Genomic DNA, 8,859 nt, shown 5'->3' with positions numbered 1-8,859 from the left:
TGTGTGTGTGCGTGTGTGTATGTGTGTGTGTGTGTGTGTTTTAACTGCTGAGCGCAGGATGTGCAAAGCAAAAAACTTGTACTATAAATGGGGGATAAATGATAAAGTGCGATAGGCTGAGTAAACTCTGTTAGCGTACATACCCTGAAACACGATGCTGAATGGAATCATTTACTATTGGTGTGAATGTATATTTAAAATCTAAGGAAAGTTTGTGTGAGAGTTTCCATGTGTAAAGAGGCTGTGCAGCTCAAGCTAATAACAATAGGAGGAATAGACTAGATACAGTTTGTTCTAATTGGGCTTTCTGAGTGCACAGAGGACAGTTCCAGTGAGAGACTTCATAAGCTGCAAATACAGTATAGTGCTGATCCTACAGACTCAGGCAAGGCAAGACCCCATTTTCCTCTCACTTGACTCAACTTAATTAACCAGAATAAGTCAGAAGCAACATTCAGGATTTAAGATTCATTCTTATGGGATTGGGGATCTCTCTCTCTCTCTCTCTCTCACTCTGTCTGTCTCTCTCTCTCTTTCTCTCTCTCTCTGTTTATGGTTGACTACAGTGCTAACTTCCTGCTCATTACTTTAATGATGGTGCTACTCTGAGCTTATGCTCACGAGTGCAGAATGCGTTTTAACACTGCATTCTGGGAATAGCAAGAACAACACACAGACACACAAACTAATTCATTTAGTGACAGAGAATCAAATGAAATCAAAATCTCACACATGCAATATGCATGTGTGTCATAGCAGCTAGCGGCCTTGTTGAAAAAACTTAGAAAATCCAAGAATCTTTCACAGCATGGATCAGTATGCAAGTTGCATGATAGCCACAGTGCTCTGTGGCCATGCATGCATACATTAAATGACAATAAAAGAGTTAATGACAGAAGGAAAATTAAATGAGAAGCTGGGTAAAGAGCGACGAACATCTTTTTTTCTCCTCTGAAGTATCTGCCTACATAACTGTAATACAGAGAACGAGTCTGACAGACATATATATCCAACCCCAGCTCTCTGCTTTTGCTTTAGATGCATTATTCATCTGTGTGCCAATTTGGAGGAACCCTCCCAATCCCCCAACTAGCACCAAAAAGAGGAGAAGCGAGAGAGAGACAGGCGAACTAGAGAGAAAGAAGTCACTTCGAGAATGTCAGTAAAAGAGAGACAGAAAAGGAGAGAGGAGAAGGAGAGGAAAACACCAGAACAAAAGAATGAGCGAAACAGACGCAGGAGAAGCGGGAGCAGGAATGGCTCAATCTCTTAGCTGCAATGTAGTGAAACAGCCAAACAGGATTTCAAATGATCCAGGGAGATTTCTTTCGTATATGTTTTGATATTCTCAGCTCTGCCTGACTTGTCTGTGCAGAGCAGATTAATGACGATTTCTACGCTAAAGACTCCTAACCCTGCTGAAGACATAGAGACCTCGGGCCTGAAGCTCACTTCATTTAGCCTGACACCGACCTGCGCACTGTTGCTAAATCACATGCTGCAGCTGCAGTATAAATGTCAGTGCAAGCAGGCTGTCAAACGTTATGCATACACTTTCATAACTGCACTGATTGACTGCCGGGAACTTCCATTTTGGTTCATAGCTCCCGCTGTCATCATCTTTTACTACCTCAACTGTCTTCATAATGTCAGGATCGTCCCAGCATCCCTCCCAGTCAATGACTTCCCCGCTGACAGCTGTTGATGCTGTCCATCCTGGGACAGCCTGCCCCAGATTTAACCCCACACATTCCGCCCTCGTCTCATCCTTGCCCTCTTTCCAGGTTTGTTCTTATTATGGCAGCAGGCTGTCATACGTACAGACCAGATCTCTTTAGTGGACACTCACAGCAGCACCTCTTCACTATGATGTGTGTGTGTGTGTGTGCGTGCGTGCATGCGTGTGCGTGCATGCGTGTGGGCCGGATCAGTAGGATTGCCGTTTAATCTGCCGCCGTCTCCCCATAACAGAGCTCTGATCTTTCAGACCTAACAGCTGGTTGCGTCTACCACCAAGCCCACCTTACTGCACTACATATTGGACCTATGGCTGTTGAAACCCACTAACCTCACCATTTAACCTTTACACTAATACCGTACAATAATATCTATCTTTGTCATAGCAGATGTGGCTTCATTGTTTCACACAGCCTCGCTGCTACGTGATCATTTCTACTGTAGTGTTATGAAATAGCATTAATGAACGGTGCTGCTGTGAAGGGCGTTGGCTCGCGCTCCTCTGCTGAAGGATCTGTCAAACTGTGGAGCTGCTGTGAGGATTCGCCTGTCAGATTTGGCCCTATTTGTCAGCTCGCTGTGATTCTGCTCCCTCAGCTTTGTCGTGTCACCATTCAAATTGCTTCAGAGGGCTCCTGGGAGTCGCTCACATGGAGAGTATATGCCAGGCCTCGTAGCTGATATACATCAGGTCAGTCTTTACAGAGAAAGACAGAATGCCAAAGCTCCGCCAATAACACTAGTTATGAGGATTTAAGTAGCTATGATACTCTCCCAAGGTTCTGGCATCACCATCAAAAGGGGAAGTAAAAATAGGTCTCACCCCCAGCATCGACAATTTATTTTAAACTATTTAATATTAAAGATCCGCTACGCATTTGCTGAATAATTGTCAATTTGCAATAAAAGAAGAACTGCTTTTGTTTACATCTTAATATTCTGTGAAATTACATAAACACTGATCTGTTTCCTTGTACACTTGCACAATCTGTAAATGGAGATGGACAAAATTTTGGAAACACCTTTTATCAATGCAATACAGCATCCTCCAGTATATGGCCTGAAAATGATCACAGCATTTAATCAACACCTCACTGTCAAAAAGTACATCATAAGCTTCACAAAGGAAGACCATATTACAGGCATATTGTTTTGGACTGCATTTGATTGTACATCTAACCAAACTTAATATAGGTTATATCAGACACATTTCTATGCTTTGGGCTGTGTATTTCTTTCTTTTCTTTTTTTTGTGAGTCACATGCTCCCGAAAATCATGTCAGTCATCAGAGATCACAATCATAACTCAATGAAAAAAAGATGAGACACAGTGACTAAGTTTATGTCCCCTTATTTCTAATTCACAAATATTTTGGATTTTTCAGTTTCCAAGGGTATTTTTGCATCATGTCTTTGTTAAGTGTTTAATTTGTGGCTTCGATCCACAAACTCAGTGCAACATCTGTTGACTTCAGTGTTACACTTTGCCTTATAAAATAGAAACACAAAAGTCAGAAAAGCATAATTGCAAACACACACACACACACACACACACACACGTAGACCCACACGGCAGCGCCAGTTCCCAGGTCTCGGGTGGCAAGTGATGTTTTCACACTTGTGTGGCGAGATTGCTATTTCTGCGCGGAGTCAGATAACTCAATTATTCATCGCGGATGCTGGTGCACTCACTTTACCTCTATAAAGGAAGGAGGCGGGTGCGTCTTGCTCAGTGTGTGCTTTCCATGCGTGCATGTCTATGCGTGCATTTAAGTGTGTGCCCATGTGTGCAAGAGACCTCCAACAGAAGATGAACTGCTGACATGCCACACCACACAGTAAGAGAGGAAAGAGGAGAAAAGGGAAAAGGAGCTGTCATAAACATGGCAATCAAAGAGATATGAAGCGGGAGGTGGGGATCAAAGAGCAGAAGGAGAAGAGAGAAGGAATTAGTTCCCTTATCTTCTCTCTAAGCCAACTGTGCACCTTACAATCCTCTCTAGCTCAATAAATGGTTGCAAAGAAAAATACTTTTAGAATTACCAGCAAAACTGAAACTAAGCTACCGTTGGGTTCAACCTTTCTGCACCAGAGGGTGTTTAAGCACCGTGTGCAGTCTTGCTCCTGTTGTCTGAAACTTAAGCAAACAGTGTTGAGTCTGTTATTATATTTCTCACGCATGTAATTTCACACATTGTTTTTTGTGTCACTGTTTCAACAATAACTACAGACAGACAAGACATAAAGGAGAGGAGAGAGAATAGGTATGATATGCGAATGAGGTGGTGAGCTGGGTGGATTTGAACCCACGGCACAGTGGGTGACTTGTACGGTTTGTGTTGGGTTTGTGGCTAGATTCCCACTTAGCCACGGACCTCTAGAGCAAAGTGTAAAGGCCGGTTCACTGTGTGCTGCCGTGAGTCCACAAACAGCTGCTGAGTGGTGCCCCTAGAGCATATTTATCACCCCTGACACCATATGGAGTCCTGGGAAGTCTCTTGCAAACACATAGCCTAAAGACATGCCCACATATGTGCACACTTTCTATGTACATGCACTGTACTTTACACACAATAAGATAAATCTTTACAAACAAACTATAGGACAGGAGACATTTAAACCTAGTTACATGTACATACACAGACACATGCACACAAACTCACACACAACCATTGAACATTATCTGTAAATTTTTTCTAAATCTGCACATTTTGCACATCTTCTGACATCAGTCATTTACTTTAAACAAGTGAAAATGTGCACATATAGGACGGACACAAAACTCTTTGTCAGTGGAAGCCTATCTCTGCTTGTGTTGCTGCCCTTATTTCCCCGAGGACGACTGCGGGGAGCCAATTGGAGCAGTTACACATGTCGACACTTTCATGCAACCATTTACCACAGCACACCTGCCCAGTGGCTCTTTTAATCAGCTTTACAGTCTGTAACTCTCACACAGACAACATACTGTAGACTGTATGCTGTAAATTCAACAACACACTGCAACACACAGACACACACAGACAAACTTAGCTGTCTCATTTTTATAGATCATACACACACACACAAACACACACACACGCACGTATTCACATGCACTTCCTTCCAACTTTAATCTTTAGGACAGGCAGAATCTATGAGTGATTTATTTTGAACCATTCCCCAGGTTTTTTTTTTACGGGACTGAGCCGGTACTCAATCTGATCACAGCATTAGCTTTCTATGTCAGCAATTTATGTATGATTCCTCTCCCTTATCCAGAGATTGTGTGGGTCTGCATGTGTGTGTTTGCAAGCAAGCTAATGAGGGATGGAGAGAGACAGGGAGAGAGGCGGGAAGAAATGTGGAGAGAGAGGGGGAGACACAGGAAGAAGGAACTGGCACTGTGATGAGAGTATACTGTAAGTTAGCATACTGTCTGTAGCAGACGCCCCCATGGTTTTGGGTGAGTCACTCTCTGCACTTGCAAGCTTGCATCCAATCTTATATGCCTCAATATGCAACACAGTTCCTGTGTGTGTGTGTGTGTGTGTGTGTGTTTGGGTGTGTACATTCTTTAGAAAACCCTAAAAAAAAGCCCAACATGCACCCCGCTTGCTCTGTAAAAGCAAAGCTCTGGCACCACAAAGCCAAGGCGCGACACACCCCTCAACCGTCATGCTACCATCTCCTATTCACTGCCTAGTGCTAAGTACCATCCGGATGACTGTGTCTAATTTTCACTTGATATTCCATTTCCATTTGAAAGGTTGTTAGTGCCGATTGAGCAGTGTTATCGTGGCTGTGCAGACAGAGAGAGGCTGCCCTGCTCCTCCCAGCCTCAGACGGAGAAGCCATCGATTTGATTCAGTCTTAAAAGCCGGGTCGGCCTCAACAATGGCAGCTTATGGAAAAACCATTACCCCAGGTGTATTCTCAAATGGTAACCTACATGCATGTTGCCATCACTTTCCTTTCTCTCTCTGTCTCTGATTATCCTACACAGCAGCACAGATGGAGAGGAGACAGAGGAGAGAACTCTGTGGGTTGCTTCTCAATGGAGTATGCATCCTTTCTAAGTGAGTCATGCAGCCTTTCTTTGCACTTCTTGTCCAAGGCCACCTACCTTACACCTCCACTCTAGCCCAGCTACTGCCGAGTTACTACGCCTGCTCATCTATTACACTACTCACAACCTCGCTCTGACAATGTAGAAAAGTCAAAGATGACTCATGTGATCCAGCTGAAATCCAGCCTGCTGCTGAACTGAAAATTATATGTGCTGTTTAGAGCTGAAAGCCATAACTTAATCATATTAGTTAGAAAATCACTATTTATTGTCCTTTTTCTGCTTAAGTGGTGGTAAATGTTATGAATGGCATATGTATTGTGGTTGGACTGACTGTCAACGTGATGCTATTCAATCTCATTGCTCTGGGTAGTTTGTTATAGTTAGGAAAAGGTTGCATTGTTTTGCCATTGTTGTTACAAAAGGGAAGCGTGAGTGGAAGATAAACTCCTTAGTGTTTTCAGTGCCACAGTGAAGCCACAGTTGGAAACAACCAGCTGAATAAAATTCAAAATCATGCTGCTTCTTTTGATCAGGTAATCTACAAGCTAATATTAGCATCCAGCTGTCCATATGAATTTTCTTACATTGTAGTCACTATACATCCACGTACCGTACGTACATGTGCGTATTGTACATGCACGTAAGGCTACTGTTTACACTTGGATTTAGGGATGCAAACACCCATTCATTTCATTATTGATTCATTTTAGTCAACAATTATCTTGATAAAACATGTCAGAAAAATGTGCATTATACTTTTCCATAGCCCAAGATGACATCTTCAAATGTCTTATTTTGCCCGACTAACAATCTGAAACCCAAAGATATTCCAGTTAGAAAGAAAGAAGAAAGAAGCACTTTATTAATCCCTCAATAGGGAAATTCTATTTACTGGGTTCAACAAAGAAAAACATTGAATCCTCACATCTGAGACGCTAGAACCCGCAAATGTTTGGCATTTTTTGCTTGAAGAATTAATAAAACAATTATTTGATTGCTGATTCATTTTCAGTTGATCAACTAATTGTTGTTAACGCTACTTGAAATACTATTACTATGCTATGAGGTACTTGGCCTTATGTTACAACACTAAAGATCACTAAAGTCTGTCAATAAAGTCATAATCTGCATGTAATGCTTTGTCAATTGTGCTAAGCATGTGGCTATATTAGTAATGTGACTTTCTCTACAAAGTTTTGATTTCATTGAGGAAACATGTAAACAATTGCGAAACAATTCACATTACATTCATATTTTACAGGCCTTGCTGCTCAGTATAGAAGGAGCAAATCATATCCGTAGTGATTTTGCTTAGTGTCTGACCTGCGGGCCTTGCATGTTTGATGCCAGTGAGATGTATGTGTGTGTGGCAGTGTGAATGAGGTTAATATAGTGCAGGGGTTCAGCTAATTGGGTTAGTACATGGTTTGGCTAATTGGGTTAGCAGATATTCGATGACAGCCACCATGCTGACAGACCCAGCTATCGATCCAATGGGTGAATGAAGGGGACAAACACAGCAGGTGCTTTCATTAAACAAGTGCAGGCACATGCAAACACAATGAGCTGCACATACACACACAAACGGGTCAGATTACAGTGGAATTTATTGCATCAGCTCAATTGTGACAGAGAGAGGGAGGAGGCGTACAGATCCCATCAAATGAAATACAAAAAATGCTTAAAATGATGACGTGGATTTACGAAAATGGTAACAAATGGCTAAATATATGTGGATTTGTGTCTGTGTGTGTGTGTGTGTGTGTGTGAGTGAGTGTGTGTGTGTGTGTGTGTGTGTGTGTGTATGCACATGAAAGAGTGAAGCCAAGTGTGTGAGAGAAAAAGAAAGAGACCACTTGGGACCTCAGTTCTCTTTCATGTGGAGGTGAATACATAAATAATAAAATTAAATGATCAAAAACAGCCCAAAATAGTCCCAGCCCTTCTCTCAATAATATACACACACCAAGTATCACACGTTCCACATTCTTCAAAGTTCTATTAGTTGGTAACACTTTTCAAATTTAATAATCTATGTAGTTTAATGTCAAAATCGTGACAAAAATACCTTTTATGCGCCAGTTAGACAATAACTAAAATGACCTAGGGATGGAGATAACAGTCCTCCTTGATTAATATGTCATTCTACAATAAAAAAGTATCGTAATGTGAATAATGTGATGGTGTATCTTCAGGCTTTGATGTGCTGCGTTCTTCCATAGCTACCCATTATCTGATGGTAGCTAGGTGCACTCTGCAAGGTGTCGGGGGAGCGAAGTACTAAATAAAGATATTCTCAAGGTTTTCAGGCACCGAGAAATCTCAACCCCAGTTGTGTCACTTCACTTCCTCGCTTAACACAATCTGCTGCCTCCTAAAATAGCTCAGAGTTTCTCTGAAGCCATTGCTCTTGACTTAATACCAAGACAGACAGATACAATCTGTATAAAAAAGCCAACGCAAAAAACCACAACATCCACAGTGCGACAAGCACACAGACCCGCTGCAAGATTCACTTTGTGTGATCCGGCTGTGTGCTATATGTGATACGTACACGCAAAGTTTGGCTGGCTTAGGTTTCGAAATGGAAGGATCACACATCTGTGATAGTATCCTAAAAATTTTTGCCTTGCAACAAATTACCTTTATTTTGCTTTTGAAAACCTGAGCGGTATAACTGTCAAGCCGACGTATCCTTGTGCAAAGACATATTTCTAAATCTTGAAACTTGCCAAATACCACATTCTAAACGGATTAGTCCCCTCTTGCTTACATTTAGATGTTGCTGTGAACCATTTCTTAAAGTCAAAGGCAACCTCTGGAGTGGAGTTCAGCTAAAGTGATCTCTCTTTCCACAAGCCACTCTTATTAAGGAGCACCACTAAATGCCTGCGGATTCTCTTACTAAACTAATCAATATAGGATCTGCCTTGCCACGCTCCCCGGAGCCTTCCAACTCCACCCTTCATTCTTCCTCCGGCTTTCACTGTCCATACAGTCTCACTCATTCATACTCGGCGAGGGGGGTGAGGTGGATGCTACTGTGTGTGTGTGTGTGTGTGTGTGTGTGT

The 8,859-nt window shown here is 42.1% G+C and overlaps 1 protein-coding gene across 4 annotated transcripts in view; it reads right to left on the bottom strand.

Moving 5' to 3' along the window:
• LOC116692914 (eukaryotic translation initiation factor 4B1) overlaps positions 1–8,859 on the bottom strand; it is a 38,987-nt gene that overhangs the window by 23,492 nt on the left and 6,636 nt on the right. Inside the window, exon 1 of one of the 4 annotated variants that reach the window (XM_032521518.1) lies at positions 3,781–3,799. The exons of the other annotated variants lie outside the window; for them this stretch is intronic. The gene's annotated coding sequence lies outside the window, so the exon portion shown is untranslated. Of the gene's footprint in view, positions 1–3,780; positions 3,800–8,859 lie in introns of those variants that run through there. 4 annotated transcript variants of the gene reach the window in all.

Source organism: Etheostoma spectabile, chromosome 7, assembly GCF_008692095.1.
Source record: "Etheostoma spectabile isolate EspeVRDwgs_2016 chromosome 7, UIUC_Espe_1.0, whole genome shotgun sequence".
Classification (NCBI taxonomy): domain Eukaryota; kingdom Metazoa; phylum Chordata; class Actinopteri; order Perciformes; family Percidae; genus Etheostoma; species Etheostoma spectabile.
Note: the sequence above shows the minus strand (reverse complement) of the source record. Positions and strands in the feature narration are given on the sequence as shown.